Source organism: Triticum dicoccoides, chromosome 3B (genome assembly GCF_002162155.2).
Source record: "Triticum dicoccoides isolate Atlit2015 ecotype Zavitan chromosome 3B, WEW_v2.0, whole genome shotgun sequence".
NCBI classification, from domain to species: domain Eukaryota; kingdom Viridiplantae; phylum Streptophyta; class Magnoliopsida; order Poales; family Poaceae; genus Triticum; species Triticum dicoccoides.
In genome coordinates this window covers 249,825,027-249,842,540 of record NC_041385.1, presented here as the reverse complement: position 1 = coordinate 249,842,540, position 17,514 = coordinate 249,825,027, and positions in this window count along the sequence as shown.

Genomic DNA, 17,514 nt, shown 5'->3' with positions numbered 1-17,514 from the left:
CACAAGTGGCGTTACCACTTTTGCATAAAGCATTGTTGTGTTCACACCATTAGAGTTGCTTTAGCTCAAATCTTAGAGTAAAGCTCCCCCTAGATGTGAGATCCCCCCTTAGATGGATGAACTAACCTTGGGTTTTGTCGGTGATGACTTCATGTAGATATCGAAGATGTGGATGCTCATTGTTGATGTAGATCATTTGAAGCAATCCATTGGAGTGAGTTGCACTATCAATACCTACATGGGTTAGTCCCACAAGGAACAAATAAGGATATCCATAGACATAGAGTGAAGCACACACATGATGATGTCCATGATAGCATTAGGTTACCTTGTCCCTTGTCTTACCAACAAGAGGGTTTGTGACTCCTTGAACTAGTGCAAGATGTGTAAGTTGTTTGCACTTGTCCTTGCCAAAATGAATATGAGTGAAGTATGTTGGCGGAGTCACCCTCAAGAACTCTCTAGTTCTTCTTCTTCGGGATCCACATCATCTTGATGGGAATCCTTGGGGTTGTAGATGTACTTGATGAAGAAGAACTTGATGTAGTCTTGGGAACCCACTTGACCAAGGCCTTCGGGGCATATTCAAATGCATCAATCTCCTCTTGAAGCTTGTCCTTGCCTTTTAGCTTGTGGTCTTGTGGTGGAAGATCATCTTGAGCTTGTGTCCCCTTGAACTTGCTCAAGATTGAGCTTTTCGAAGCGTAACTTCTCATGAGTTTTTAAAAGTTCTCGATGATCTTCTAAAGTAGTTTCAGGAGCTAACTTAAGAGTGTTTAGTTCTTTAGTTAGACGCTCAATCTCCTTCTTATCATTGTCATCGTTTTATCTCGATTAACATGATTAATTCACGTTTCATCATAGTATTCATCACTAGAGTTGTCAACAAGTAAATCATCATCACCTAACAAATCATCTTCATCACTATTGAAATCAACATACTCGGGGTGTGATACCTTGGGGCCTTTAGCCATGAAGCATCGTCCAATTACTTCATTTGGTGAGTCAAATATGTCATAGGAGTTGGTTGACAGAAGTGCTAGACCGGCAACACCTTCATCTTAAGTATATTCGAAATTGGAGTGATAACTTCTCTCGGAGTGGTGGCCGGAGTCGGAACCGGATACCCATTCACCAACATGAGCCGATGTATTTGTTTTGTGTAGCTCCTTGATGATTTGTCCTTCCTTTCTGAATCCTTGCTTCTTCGAGAGGTTCTCCGTTCATAGCGATCATCTCTACTCCTTCTCTCTCTTGGAGGTGATTCTTCCCTTTTGCTTCTCCTTTTAGGTGAGTTTTCTCTTCTTTTGTAGGGAGCCATACACTCATTGGAGTAGTGTCCGGGTCTTCCACAATTGTAGAAATTTCGCTCACGACTAGAAGATCTCTTGTCATTGTAAGACCTTGACTTGGAACTTCTTTCCTTGCTTCTACTCTTGTAGAATTTCTTCACCATTAAGCTCAATTCTTCATTGAACGCTTGTTTCTCATTTGATGATGTAGGAGCATAATATGAGGCTTTGTAAGCACCACTAGATTTGTTGTGAAGCTCTTCTTTGTCCTTGAGTGACATCTCATGAGCAACAATTCTTCCAGACTTCGGTTGGCTTGAGATCTTTGTAATTTTGCATCATTTTGATCAATGTGCACACGGTATCATATTTTCCATCCAAGGATCTCAAGATCTTCTTGATGATGAATTTGTCGGTCATCTTTTTACTTCCTAAACCGACAATCTCATTTGTGATGAGAGCAAGCCTAGAGTACATTTCAGCGACACCTTCGCCATCCTCCATTTTCAACTTGTCAAGTTGACTTTGAAGCACATCCAACTTGGATTCCTTGATGGAATCGGTACCTTCATGCTTATCAATCAAAGTATCCCAAATTTTCTTTGCATTCTAAAGACAGCTGATTTTGTTGAATTCTTCGGGGCACAATCCGTTGAAGAGGATATCGCAAGCTTGAGCATTGTATTGCAATATATTCAATTCTTCCGCGGTAGCTTCATGGTTTGGTTCTCTACCATCAAAGAATTCACCTTGCAAACCAATACACACAATATCCCAAACGGCGGGGTTTTGTTCAAGAATATGCATTTTCATCTTATGTTTCCAACTAGCAAAATTAGTACCATCAAAGTAAGGACCTCTACAGTGGTAATTTCCCTCGCTAGACGCCATACTCTCCTAGGTTGTGAAACGAAGGCTATGATCATCAAAGTTATGGAAATCAAGGCAAATGGAGACCAAAGCTCTGATACCACTTGTAGGATTGAAAGTATGTCTAGAGGGGGGGTGATTAGACTACTTGACAAAATAAAAACTTAACCTTTTCCCAATTTTAGTTCTTGGCAGATTTTAGCAACTTAGCACAAGTCAAGGAATCTCAATACAATTCAAGCAAGCATGCAAAGAGTATACGGGCAGCAGAAAGTAAAGCATCCAACTTGAAAGAAAGTAATTGGGAGGAGTTTGGAGGGAGCAAACGCAATGTTGACACTGAGATTTTTGGCATGGTTCTGATAGGTGGTGCTATCGTACATCCACGTTAATGGAAACTTGAACCCATGAAGGGTAACGGTTGTGCGAGTCCATGGAGGGATCCACCCATGAAGGGTCCACGAAGAAGCAACCTTGTCTATCCCACCATGGCCATCGCCCACGAAGGACTTGCCTCACTAGGGTAGATCTTCATGAAGTAGGCGATCTCCTTGCCCTTACAAACTCCTTGGTTCAACTCCACAATCTTGACAGAGGCTCCCAAGTGACACCTAACCAATCTAGGAGACACCACCCTCCAAAAGGAAATAGATGGTGTGTTGATGATGAACTCCTTGCTCTTGTGCTTCAAATGATAGTCTCCCCAACACTCAACTCTCTCTCACAGATTTGGCTATGGTGGAAAGATGATTTGAGTGGAAGGCAACTTGGGGAAGGCTAGAGATCAAGATTCTTGTGGTAGGATTGGAATATCTTGGTCTCAACACATGAGTAGGTGGTTCTCTCTCAGAAAATGAGTAGTGGAAGTGTAGGTATGTTCTGATGGCTCTCCTCACGAATGAAGAATGGGTGGAGGGGTATATATAGCCTCCACACAAAATCTAACCGTTACACACAGATTCCCAAACTCGGTGGGACCGAATCAGCAAACTCGGTCAGACCGATCCATGTAAAAATATGAACGTTGGAGTTTTCGGTGGGACCGATATAGTCATCTCGATGAGACCGATATGCTAGGGTTAGGTCATAATGTAATCTCGGTGTGGCCGATCTCATAAACTCGGTGGGACCGATTTCAGCAATAGGCACACAGAGGGTTTGTTAGGCAAACTTGGTGGGACCGATTCTCTCACTTCGGTGGGACCAAAGTGTTACGAAAAGGAAACAAGAAGTTTGCAATGCAGACTCGATGGGACCGATTTGCTCATTTTAGTGTGACCGAAATGTTACAAAAAGAAAACAGGGAGTTTGCAATCCCATCTTGGTGAGATCGAGATCCCTATCGGTGAGACCGAAGTAACTAGGGTTTGTGGCAGTGGCTATGTCAAATAAAACTCGGTGGTGCCGGATAGATCAAATTGGTGGGGCCGAATTTGACTTTTAGGTTTAGAACACATGTGGATGTGAGAAAGTGGTTGAGGGTTTTGGAGCATATCACTAAGCATTTTGAGCAAGTAAGCCATTAAGCAACACCTCATCACCTTTTAATAGTATTGGCTTTCCTATTTTTTTCCATAAAACAGTAAGGCAAAAGCCTTACTGTAGATCTTTTTCCATTAAAATAATAGTCCTCAAAGTCTTTACAATGGTTGTTGGGGAGACAACCAGGGGAGATTATTGACAAGGTACAAAATAACAAGGAAGAAAAAAAATTAGATGTTATCAATCCAGGAAGACATTCCCTCCTTTAAACTGGTCTTGGCTCTTAGCATTGTCAATTTGAAAGTCTTGATAAATTCATATCTGCAATCATTGATAGAGCAAGGGATTCCTTCGAATATCAGATCATTTCTTTGATTCCACATGCTCCAGCATCCAATAATTAAAATTTCCATGAAATGGTGTTGTTTATATCGTTGATGAGCTTCATTAATCATATCATGGAAATTCAGGTCAGTGTTCCATTCAAGACCAATGTTCCACCAAAATCCCTGACTGAATGGGTAAGAGAAGAGAAGATGCATTCTGTCCTCATAATCTTCAGCATCACGTAATACACATTGGGTGGAATCTAGATGCATATTTTTCCTGGTCAGAAGTTCACATGTGTTTATTCTATCATGAAGAAGCCAGCAAAAGAATTTATGCTTTGGAAGGCAGCATGACTTCCATATCCATTTGAAAGTGGCTTCAGCATCCTCATTCCTCAATAAGAAGTTATAAATTTTCTTGGTCATATTTAAACTGCTACCCCATTTGAAATCCCATATATCCTTGTCATTGTTGAATCTGATGTTGTGTAATTGATCAGTAAGAAGATGAAATTGTTTATGAGCAGTGATGGACAGAGGAAGTTGGAACAAGTTGTAGAGGTTCCCAGTTTCTTTGGCTCTTTTGATTGAGATATTCTGCTGAATGCAAAAGGAATGAAGTTCAGGGAACTTTAAATACATAATCTCTCCATTCCAGCTATCATCCCATAATTTGCATGTGTTTCCTGCTCTGATCTCACATGTTGACATCTCTTTAAATAGATGAAACATTTTCATACAATCTTTCCACCAGAATGATCCTTTGTTGGGATTAGTGTTTGGAGCTTCATTGTTCTGATAGTGATCCTCCCAAATTAACTTGACCCAAGGAATATCCATCTTATTGTAAAATTTGTAGAGATGTTTGATAAGAAGGGCTTTATTCTGCATTCTCAGTTTTAAAACTCCAAGTCCACCTTGACTTTTTGGTTTGCAAATCATATCCCAGCTGGCAAGGCATTTACCTTTTCTATTAATTTCCTTTCCATACCAGAGAAAGTTTCTGCTAGATTTGTCCACATGATCCAATATGGTGTAGTGAACTTTAAGAGTGCACATAGAGAAAATAGGCATGGAAGCAACAATAGAATTAACATATGTGAGTCTGCCAGAGTAGTTCATGAATCTAGTCACTCCAGATAGCCTTTTATCAATTTTGGATATGACAGGGATGAGATCCATTACAGAGGGTTCGGTGGTGCCCATGGGTAAGCCCAGATAGGTGAATGGTAGGCTTTCCACCTTACAACCAAAAGAATTTGCAAGAGCAGAAACTGATGGTTGATTAATGTTGATTGGAATCATTGAAGACTTGCTGTAGTTGACAAACAAACCAGTGGAGATACTAAATATGTTGAACAAATATTTGAGGTGCATAATCTGTTCTTCATTAGCAGGCATAATCATTAGGGTGTCATCAGCATACTGTATTATAGGGTAGTCCTGTCCATAAGCATGATTGATAGGTAGAGAGATTTCTCCATTGGCCCAAGCAGCATTAACCACAAATTGTAAGAGATCGGTAGTGATGATATAGAGTAAAGGGGAATGTGGATCCCCTTGTCTGACACCTCTCTTGCAATTAATCTTTTTTCCAGCCACTCCATTAAGAAGAACAGAAGTTGAAGCATACTGAAGAATGTTATTAACCCAATTAATCCATCTAGGTCCAAACACTTTAGCCTTTAACATAGCAATAATGGTCTTATATTCAATCTTGTCAAAAGCTTTTTCAAAATCAAGTTTCAATATGATGATGGGCTTTTTTGATTGATGGCATAAATGGAGATATTCAAAAGCATATCCTAGACAGTCTTGAATATTCCTGCCTTTAATAAATCCATACTGGTTCTGGTGTATAATAGAAGTGATGATCTTCTGAGCTCTGTTGGCCAAAAGTTTGGTAATAATTTTGAGTGGAAGACTGACCAATGATAGTCTTGAAATCATTCATATTCTCAGGATTTGCAATCTTTGGGATGAGTGTAATAAAAGCAGTGTTAATACTTTGAATATCACAGTTTCCTTTAGAGAAATCCCAAATCATGGTATAGAAATCTTGTTTAATAATATCCCAACATTTAATTAAAAAGGTGCCATTAAAACCATCAGGACCAGGAGCCCTGTTAGTGGGAAATTCCTTGATAACTTGATCAATTTCCTCCATTGTGAATTGAGCTTCAAGATCAGAAAGGTCTTGAGGTTGGATCAGTTCCTCAAGATTGAAAAGGATGTGTGGATCAATGGATGTGCCCAATCTTTCTTTGTAAGACTTCCAGATAATTGCTGCTTTATGATCATGATTTTGGTAAGTGTTTCCATCCTCTCCAACAATAGATGTAATATAATTTTTCCTGAAGCTTTGGGTGGCCATTGCATGAAAAAAATCAGTGTTTTCATCATCAAGTCTCACACTTCTCATTTTAAATCTTGATTTCCAATAGATCCTTTTAACCTCCAATAGTTTGAGGATGTGTTGTTTTAGAATGTTCTTGAAATTAGCTTCCATAATACTCAGGGTTCTTTGGTCTTCAATACCATCCATCATAGATAAAACATAATTACAAGCAGAGATATTAGTATTGAGCTTGGACAAGTTTTTGCTCCATTTCTTAAGTCCTAATCCGAGGCATTTAAATCTAGCAGTTATATCATTTGCAGAATTTGACAACGGTTGGTTTCTGTTCCAGCATTGAAGTACTGTTTCATAAAATCCATCAAACTCAAGCCAGTAATTTTCAAACCTGAAAATAGAGGCTTTTGGAATATCACTGCCAATTTGAATATGAATAGGAATATGGTCACTTGATACTCTAGCCAGAGGGTGTGCCAGAGTATTTGGGAAATTAATAGACCAATTAGCAGAGGTAAAAATCCAGTCCAATTTTTCCAGAAGAGGTAAGTCTTGCATGTTACTCCATGTATAGTTCCTACCTTTGAGTGGAATTTCCACCAAATCAAGATGTTGCAGAATACTATTGAATCTCAACATATTGTTTGCATCTCCTCCAGGTCTATTCTGTCATGTGGACTTCCTATTAAGTTAAAATCACCAGTAAGAATCCAATGATCCATTTGTGAGGCATCCATATTGTCCAACCATTCAAAGAAATCTGATCTGTTCTCATTCTGGCAGGGTCCATAAATATTGCTGACATAAAAATGTGGCCTGATAGATTGCATAATAGTTTGACTGTAATCTGAAATGAGGATTGACTAATAACTGTGCCACTGAAAAGACTGCCATTCCATATAGTTATTATTCCACCAGACAGTCCCACTGAGGGGGTAAAAGAAAATTGATTACATCTTCCATGAGAGAAATTTCTGAGATAATATTGGTCAAAAACATCTTTTTTTGTTTCTTGTAGGCAAATAATACCACAGTTGCTCTCATCAATTTTGTCTCTTAAATCATCCCATCTGGTTTGGGAGTTTGTACCTCTTACATTACAAGTTAATATATTCCATTTTCTATTCATTGGAAAAACTGGAGGTACTTTGACTAAATAAAAATGACATAATCATTTTATAAGTATCAGATCTCATCACAAAGGATGATGCAGTTAGGTCATTCCAAAAACAAATACTTGCTTTCACAGAGACACAATACTGAACATACCCAGCCAAACCATTCAGACTTCTTGGATAGCAAAATAAATGTATCATAGGATCCCAGCAACAAAAGCTAATACTGGAGTTTAATTCCTTACAAACCAAGTCCATAAATAGAGCAGCATCATATTTATTGAACGAAACTAAAACTAAAGTTGGCCTAAGGCCATAGAAAGCCTTGTTATAGCAAGGCCCTAAACAGATAAAATAACACTTATTCATGTATAGCAGGTGCCATCAGCTTCTCTCCTGACACCTCCTCAGGAGGGATCAGACATTGCTTTACTGCAATAGCTTGGATCGTCTCGAGTGGTAGCTCAGGAGGTGGGCCTGCTTCACGGTTGCAGATGACATGCTCAAATTCAGAAGATAAGTTCTTTTTGCAACGATCCATCTCCTTGGCCTTGACAGCAGCAGCTTCATTCTTAAACCCAACACTAAGGCCCGCTAGTCGACGACTGTGGCAAAGGTCATTAACATCCAAAGGAGCATTGTTCTTCTTGCGCTTGTTTTGTGCAGCCGGGACAGATAGTGCAGTGGGTATCATGACAGCAGGGACAAGCGGCTCCACCTCAGCTGGGGAGTTTTGGTTGCTGGCCATGAAATCCAGCATAGCAGGAGATTGATCATCTTCAACAGCATGAGTGGAGCATAACTCAGGATGTTTAGGCAGCTCTTCAATGAGGACAGTGGAGGCCACAGGTTCAAATGGCTGCTCAGTGGTGACGGTGAGCAGACATTTTTTGACAATGCCATGCTCATCATCATCAACATTAATAAGTTGGCATTTGGAGTTGATCACATTGGTTTCTGCAAGATCCTCCAGTAATGAAGGGACTGCAGCTATAATTTTTGACATCATGTCATGAAGCGCCAAGAAAGAGTCAGCAGCTTCCATGGCAGGTTGGAAGGGCATGTCCTGGTTCTGCTCAGGGCTTTGAGGTGGTGTCTGGATCATGGGTTCAGCATCATGGTTGTCCTCAGGTGCATGGTGAGCAGCAGGTGCACCATTTGGGTTTTGATTATTGTTAAAATCAGCATCCTGCCAAATACCACCAAATGGAGCAAATGGCATGGGGTGCATAACACCGTCAGGAGGGATTGGGTCCTTGAGGGAGTCCTGGACTAGGGGGTGTCCGGATAGCCGGACTATCATCATCGGCCGGACTCCAAGACTATGAAGATACAAGATTCAAGACTTCGTCCCGTGTTCGGATGGGACTTTCCTTGGCGTGGAAGGCAAGCTTGGCAATACGGATATGTAGATCTCCTACCATTGTAACCGACTCTGTGTAACCCTAGCTCTCTCCGGTGTCTATATAAACCGGAGGGTTTTAGTCCGTCGGACGAACAACCATTACAACAATCATACCATAGGCTAGCTTCTAGGGTTTAGCCTCCTTGATCTCGTGGTAGATCCACTCTTGTACTACCCATATCATCAATATTAATCAAGCAGGAGTAGGGTTTTACCTCCATCGAGAGGGCCCGTGTCACATCCCTAGCTTCTGGTATTGCACTAGGATAGCTTCATGTGTGCATCATGTTTAAATTTTTCTTAAACTTGAAATGGGGATGTTCAAACCCTAGCACCAAATCAACTCAACTAGGATGGATTAAAATCTTTTTCAATAAACCCAAAAATGTTCCTAAGAAAAGTTCATGATTTCTGGTTAAGGTGGAAACCTCTGCCAAAAATGATGAATATATTCTTAGATCATTTTTGGATTTTTGAATTAAATCATATTGTATTTGACTTTGGGCATTTAAACACTATAAATAATTTAAATGCTCAAATAATGTTGGAATTATTTGTGGGACACTGAAATAATTCAGAAAGTGCTCATGAATATTTTCAGGATTTTTAATAATGCTCTGGCATTTTTAATAAAGCCAAAACAATTGCAGAAATATAGAAAAACAAGCTAAATGAAAAGAGAGAGAGAGAGAGAGAGAGAGAGAGAGAGAGAGAGTAAGGCCACATGCCACTTACCTGGCCGGGCCGGCCCACCTGGCCCGTGCCAGTCATCACCTACCTCTGCCAGAAGGCAGAGGAGGGAGACAGCGCACGCGCGCCCGCGACGCCACGCACCTCCCTGTCTGCCTGCGTCACTGAGGCCACCACGACGCCTCGCGCCTTCGCCTCGGCGCCGCCTCGACCCCCTGGAACCCTCCCGCTCACTCCCTCGTCCCCATCTCCTCCTCTGTTCTTTCTCTCGCATGCACCCGAGAGCGATCGCCGCCGCCGTTGGTACGCCGCCGTGGCCACAGCCACTGCCTCGCCCCGCTAATGCTCTCAGAGGCGCCGCCGCCACCTACTCTCCCTCCTCTCCGAGCTACACGAGTCAGGACTGCCCCAAGATGACGCTTGCGGCCTTCTTCCCCGACCACGGCCGCCGGATGCCGCCGTCCGATTCGCCGTCTCCGCCGCCTCCCCGAGCACGCCGGCCTTCTCTTCGAACTCACCGTGAGCCCCTGAGCATTTCCCCTCTGCCCCCTGCTTGCTCCCGCCCACTAGCCGTAGCCCCGAGGTCACCCGAGGCCGCCGTCCGCCATGGCCGGCGAGCCCGCGTTCCCGAGCCTCTCCTGCTCGCTCCAGGGGCACTGACACGCTCCTGGCGCCTCCAGGAGGATGCCTCTCCACTCTGCTTGCTCGCTCGAGCGCTGCAGCCGCGTCCCTGCCCCAGCCCGAACTCCGTCCACCGTGGAAGTGCTCGCCGCCGTCGTCTCCGGCCACCCCGCGGCCCCTCGTGCAGCCAGCTAGGTGCGGCCGTGTACGGGCTACCTTCTGGTAGCCTTCGCGCGTCCAGCCGCCACCCGTAGCGCAACCCCGGTGAACATCCGCCGCGTTTCGAGTCGCCGCCGGCCGAACTCCGGTGGCCGGTGACGTGGCACGTCATTAGCCACTAATGACCCAGCTAAACCAACCCTAGTGCCACTGCCATGTGGGCCCCGAGCCTAATTAGGTTAGTTTAATTTTTCTGTTTAGATTAGTGCTAATATGTGGACCCCATGTGTCAGATTTTGACTTAGTCAAGTCAACGTTGACCGGACCCACCTGTCAAACACCCAAACCAGCCCTGTGTCACTGACGTGTGGCCCCCACACGTCAGGTTTGACTCTGGGCAACCCAGTTGACCTGCTGACGTCATGATGATGTCAGGCTGACGCAGTAATGTTTCTGGATTTATTTTTATTCAGAAAATTCCAGAAAATTGTTTAAACTTCAATAAATCATAGAAAATTAACCGTAACTCCAAATTAAATGTTTTATATATGAAAAATTATCTGAAAAATTCAAGGAATCCATCTATACCATTTTCATGCATGTTTGAACAATGTTTGTCCTCTGTTTTGGACAAAACAAATAAAGGGCATTTAAATAATCATATATGGAGTTGGAATTTGAATCTTGTATTCAAACCAACTTCATTTAAATCATAGCCAAGTGCATTATCCCAAAACACATTCATATTGCCATGTCATAGCATGCATCATATTGTCGCATTGCATTGATTGTGTTTTTCCTTGTTTGCCGGTAATTGTCCCCTCTCGATAGACGTGTACCGGCGATGTGATCGATGACACCGACGAAGAGCTATATTATCTTCAGAAGTGCCAGGCAAGCAAAACCCCCTTGTTCATTCCGATAAAATCCCACTCTCTCGCTCCTGCTCTCTTTTACTGCATTAGGACAACAACGATTCATCTGTTACTTGCTGCGGTAGTTGAACCCCTTTATCCTCTGCATGACCTGTCATTGCCACAGTAAATAGATGAAACCCACTAGCATGAGTAGGAGTTGTTTGAGCCCTGTTGTGCCTACTCATTCATGTTTGTTTGTCATGCCTGCTACTGCTTAGAGTTGAGTCGGGTCTGATTCATCGGGGATGAACCAGAGATGTGTGAACATGTCCTACCGTTGAGAGCTAAGTGTGTGAACACGATTTGGTAAAGGTAGCGGTGAGAGGCCATGTAGGAGTACATGGTGGGTTGTCTCATTGCAGCCGTCCTCAGGAACTGAGTTCTGTGTTTGTGATCCATGACCAGCTACTACCACACATTGGAATGCTTAAGTGCCCCTCTCGACTTATTAATCAACTTGATCTTTGTCCAGGAGTTGCAACTAGTTTCTGGTGTTTGTAGGTAGTGTTAGTAGTCTACCAAGTGGCACCCGGTACAGGTGGGCTTGGGACAGACTAGGCACAGTGGCACGGTGTACCAAGTGGCACCCGGATGGTGGGCTTGGGAACCCTGCTCACATCGTTTGGGGCCGTGAGCGACACCCCGGCCGGATCTCCTTGCGGATGGAACCCGAATAGGCGATAAACCTGGACGAGAGACTTGCTTGGTTAGTCAGGTCGTGGCCGACTCCCTCGCCCGGCTTCCGCTTGAAGGTTGCCGAGGTACATGACGTGTACAGGGCGATAAGTGGCGGGAGCGTGTGTGAAGAAGTATACCCCTGCAGGGTTAACATCATTTATTCGAATAGCCGGATTCCTCGGATATGGAAACTTGGACCCCTTGCATAGTTCATAGACAAGTGAAAGTGGATACTCTAAAATACGCAAGATAAGCGTGAGTGCTATGGATGGCGTTCTCGTAGGGAGACGGGAGCGGATCCATAGTGGTGTATTGATATGGTGAATATGTGGACTCGTGTGCGCCACCTCAAAGAGTTACTTGCAGTCGTAGTTCAGGATAGCCACCGAGTCAAAGCTGGCTTGCTGCAGTTAAACCCCACCATCCCTTTTGTTGATAATGATGCATATGTAGATAGATCTGATGTAAGTCTTGCTGGGTACATTTGTACTCACGTTTGCCTATTTTATGTTTTTGCAGAGAGACTTCAGTCTCGCTAGTAGTTCCGCGTGGTCTTCGATGTTTAGCTTGTTACCTCAGCTACGATCTTGTGCCCTCGGCAGGATCTGGTAGATAGTCAGGCTTCTCAGCCTTTTTCATTTATAGATGTCTGTATTCAGACATGTTAAGCTTCCGTTTGTGCTTTGACTTGTATGCTCTGAATGTTGGGTTATGAGACCCATGTTTGTAATATCTCGCTCCTCGGAGCCTATTGAATAAACTACTTGAGTTCTAGAGTCATGTTGTGATGCCATGTTGTATTTGCACATATCGAGCATATTGTGTGTATGTTATTGAAATGCTTGGTATGTGTGGGATCTGACAACCTAGTTGTTTATCCTTGGTAGCCTCTCTTACCGGGAAATGTCTCCTAGTGTTTCCACTGAGCCATGGTAGCTTGCTACTGCTCCGGAACACTTAGGCTGGCCGGCATGTGTCCTTCTTCGTTCCTGTGTCTGTCCCTTCGGGGAAATGTCACGCGATGAATACCGGAGTCCTGTTAGCCCGCTACAGCCCGGTTCACCGGAGTCCTGCTAGCCCAGTGCTACAGCCTGGATTCACTTGCTGATGACCGACACGTTCGATGTTGGGTCATGGATGCCTGTCCCTGTAAGTTTGTGCCACTTTGGGTTTACGACTAGCCATGTCAGCCTGGGCTCCTTACCATATGGATGCTAGCGACACTATCATATACGTGTGCGAAAAGACGCAAACGGTCCCGAGCAAAGGTAAGGCGACACCCGTGGGAATACCGTGCGTGAGGCCGCAAAGTGATATGGGGTGTTACATGCTAGATCGATGTGGCATTGAGTCGGGGTCCTGACAGTGTTGGTATCAGAGCTTGACTGCCTGTAGCATTACCAAGCCAAACTGGTCGAAGTTGAGTCTAGAAATTCTTTAGTTATATAAGGGAATTGATTGTGGGATGGAACGTAAGGCTCTTTTTACTCCTTATACCTCATGGCCCTCTGATCTGAGTCATCCTCTTCTCTTCTACGGGGACTAAGAACTAGGCCTTCTCATCTATCTATCAGGATCACGTGTTACTAACCTGTAGACTTATAAGATTGTTGGATTCAAGCCTCTGTTCAGTCTCTACTACCTCCGTACGTTAACTGTTGATCTCGAAACCTTGATATTGTGCTTCTGAGTGGTTATGCCACCATTTTTGTGAATGTCTCAAATCTTTCTGAGCATTTACAGCCGTTATGCTGTCCGAGTCATCCCAGGTTTCTAAATAGTCGGATGCATTTGCAAATCCCTTCCTCCTGTTTCCGATGTGTCTTTGGTCAGATTAATCACACAAATCAGTGAGTTGAGGTACTCTATTGCCTCGACATTTATGTTGGAGTTATTATTATGACCCTAGGTGTCTTAGGGGATCATCTAGTAATCTAGCCATGATTGTGTCCCAGTGTGATGATTCTGGCCATCATTTTTGAAAGCATTCCATGATGTTATTAGTTAGTAGGCATTCTATTTCTGGGTTTTGAACCCGAGATTCACTCTACTTACTTCATGTTGATAGTGTTGCTAGTTCCTTTAGGAAATTAGTAACTTTTGCATTAGTCCTCGAGGTCCATGGTATTTTCCTTCTTCCAAATACTATGAACCACTTATGGCAGTAGTTTGTTGGATCAAAAGATCATAACAGGAGTGCTCTCGATGGGTTCTCTATTCTATATTGTGACTCTGCCAGCTCAACCTTTCTGCATGGGTTATCCGGAAGAATTACTGAACTTTGTTCGGCATACTAATCCATGTATCCACAACTCAGAAAATTGTATGTTCCATTGAGTTGTCCCTCTTTAGTTGTATTCCAGTCTTCATCTATCCGTTGATAGTCAAGAGTATGTGTGCAATCGTTCATCGATGCCTATTATTCTTGTGGTCCGTCAAGCCATTCTATTCCAGAATGACTAGGAGAAACAAACTCCAGTACCTTATCCATTTCCAGGATTGGGTCAAAGAAGTTGTGCTCCGCAGATCAAATTGCTAATCCAGCTTTTGTTCTGTTCTACCTTGGAGTATTGCCATCTTTTATATCGGGATTGTTATAGGAATTGCACACCATCCTATGAACTCTTGGTACAGTGATACTTCTTGCCATCATTGTTCATTCCTCGGTTCCTATGTTATTGTAACCAGAATGCCGACAAATGAATCATGGCGTGTGAAATCAATACTGCTAGCAACTCCGTTGCTTGGTAGTTAAATGGACGATAACCTCATTCTTAACGTGTTGATTATCGAATCGTCACCCTAAGGTTGATTGTGCTACCTAGTCTCTATTTCTGGTGCACTCCTTCGGTCATTGAGTTAGGATTTTCTTTCAATCCCTCGCTCATTTGATCATATCGTCTTGCCCTGAAAGGCAAGATTGTTCTCGAGCTTAGTAACATACCGGGGGTTCGTGACTTTCCAAATATCTTCTTGGAAGTGTTACCGGGTTATTTCCTGACTGTTATGTTGAGCTCGTGATCAAGTTGGTTTCTTGTGAACCACCCTTTCTCCAAGAATCTGTGTTGGATATCCCTGAGCTAGTTGGTTAAGCTATACAACAACTTGGAGAATTGGAAGATAAAAGCTTGCCTGACTTAGTTCGTTCCAAAGGGATATTCTTGTGTAGTGTGTGTTTAAGAAAGATGATATCTTTATTGGTTGATCCTCGTGATCAATTGTTGGATCTATTATCTTACCCAAACCTTTGATTTGAGTATGGGCTATCGTCAAATCAAATCAGAACCAACGATATTCGTAATGTTGTCTTACTCGTGGTTGTTCCTCGAGCATACACCATTATATCTTTCGGGTCTGACCAATGCTATCACCTTGTTCACATAATTGTGGAATTCCACTAATATGGAAACCTGGATGAGTTGTTGTTGAGCCCATTGACAACATCCTTATCTCCTCCATGATTTTGTTGAACATTAAGCTAGTGTTGGAAACTTGTGTAAGCATTATCTTCATGACTCGTTCGTGAAGCATATGTTTGGACAAAAGAAGTGAGTCCCTCTAAATTCATGTGCACTTGATGCAAGTTGCCGCCATGAATTTGAGAAGGCTTGTTTTACCTCCTTTGGAATCATCCCAAGTCAGTCATGCACGTGCGAAGAGTTCTGTGGTCTGTTAGACTGATCATCTTCATTCCATATGTATATCCTAGCACACCAAGCCACTGATTGAGTTGTTCAAAGATAAAGGAGTCTGTCCAAGGTGAACTCTTTGGACTCCACGCGTGGAGACTTCGATGTCATTAATAATGGTTCCCCACCTGAACTCAGTAGTGTTTTATTGTAAGACTACCATGTGATAATGTTTGTCTGGGACAACGTGTTCACATGTGTGTAGCAGAACCAGCTCATGTTTTGGAGCTTGCTATCATAGTTCATTTCCTGAGAATCTCGCAACGTCATCTCGTCGATTTGTGTTGCAAACTTTCATTTTTCTTCCTAGACTCGATGAGTCTGGAATATCCTGACACCAACCAGATCTGAATCTCAGGCAGATATGATGGTTGGAACATTTCCCAAGAACTATAATATTGGTCCCTCGATAACCGGTAAAGTGGATGTCGTGGCCAACACACCCAGCCGGAAGACCTATTATTGTAGTATCTTGTTTGAGGAAGTTGGCCACCTCCCCATAAGGATTTCATAGGATTTACCTCCGTAACTGTTCCTTATGGATTCTATTGCTCCCGAAGTCCGACCTTTACCTGATGTTCTAGTTATCAAACCATATCTATGAATGGGATACACTAGCACGTCAAGGAGAACATTAGAAGCCGAGTGCTAAATGTCTCTTGGTCGATCATCCAGATTTTATTTCCTTGGCCCCGCCAAGGGTGAAATCTGAGAAAGTGTTATCCTCCTTTGCATCTGCATCATCCATCGCTGGTCATCATGGTAGTATGTTGTGTTGTCAGCACCCTTGACATGGATGTTGGTAAAACCTTGATGATTGTGGAAATGCTCAAGTTCTTGAGAGCACGCGCAAGTGCTAGGTTTGATCGTCGGCATTAACCATATAGTGCTCTCAGTTTCCTCGGCAATGCTATGACCTTTTCAAACAATGAATTCACTCTCTATTGTTGGGTTCTTCCCCAGTTACCAGAATCATTCCCAGCATTTGCATTTTGTTCCCAGCTTGCACCGCCAATGTGCCATTCTACCACGGGTCTCTTCCATTTCCGGTGGTAAGAAAATTCATCCATTACGTTGTCTTCAACAAGGTAATCCACATCATCCAAGTCCGAGTATGCCATTCTACCGACCCCCTTCAAATGATCGCTTGTGATTGCCTTAGGCTGGTATGAAGAGTTTCAATGATCTCTGGATCAAAGGTAATTCTTTTTGCCACTTAGGGTAATAATCTACGAATCACCCTCCTCCAGGATGTTTCGTCGTGATATCATGGCAACTCAACTCCTCGCTATGTTGACAATCGTTTACCACCTTCTTAGGTGTGGAATTGTTGTCTACCTAGTGAACCCTCGTCATCTGTTCCACTCCATCCCTCTAGATGTGTGCTTCGTGTCTCAGTTCAAGAGATTTTGTTCTGCCTCATTCTGTGAGTTAATCCTAAGTTGATTGATCTTCGAGAAGATCGATTCTTCCGGAGTTGTCCTTTTCCTCTTGCTGTCATGCTAGCTGGAGTTCTTAGAGCAAGACGACGGGACAAAGATGGTGATCGAATCAACGCTCATTTGAAGTGCAACCTGGATCGTGAAGATTATACTAGTTTGTGTTTCCCCTTCATCTTACCCTACGCTTGAATCTCGAGACGAGATTCTTGTTTAGTGGGGGTGAGTTGTCACATCCCTAGCTTCTGGTATTGCACTAGGATAGCTTCATGTGTGCATCATGTTTAAATTTTTCTTAAACTTGAAATGGGGATGTTCAAACCCTAGCACCAAATCAACTCAACTAGGGTGGATTAAAATCTTTTTCAATAAACCCAAAAAAGTTCCTAAGAAAAGTTCATGATTTCTGGTTAAGGTGGAAACCTCTGGAAAAAATGATGAATATATTCTTAGATCATTTTTGGATTTTTGAATT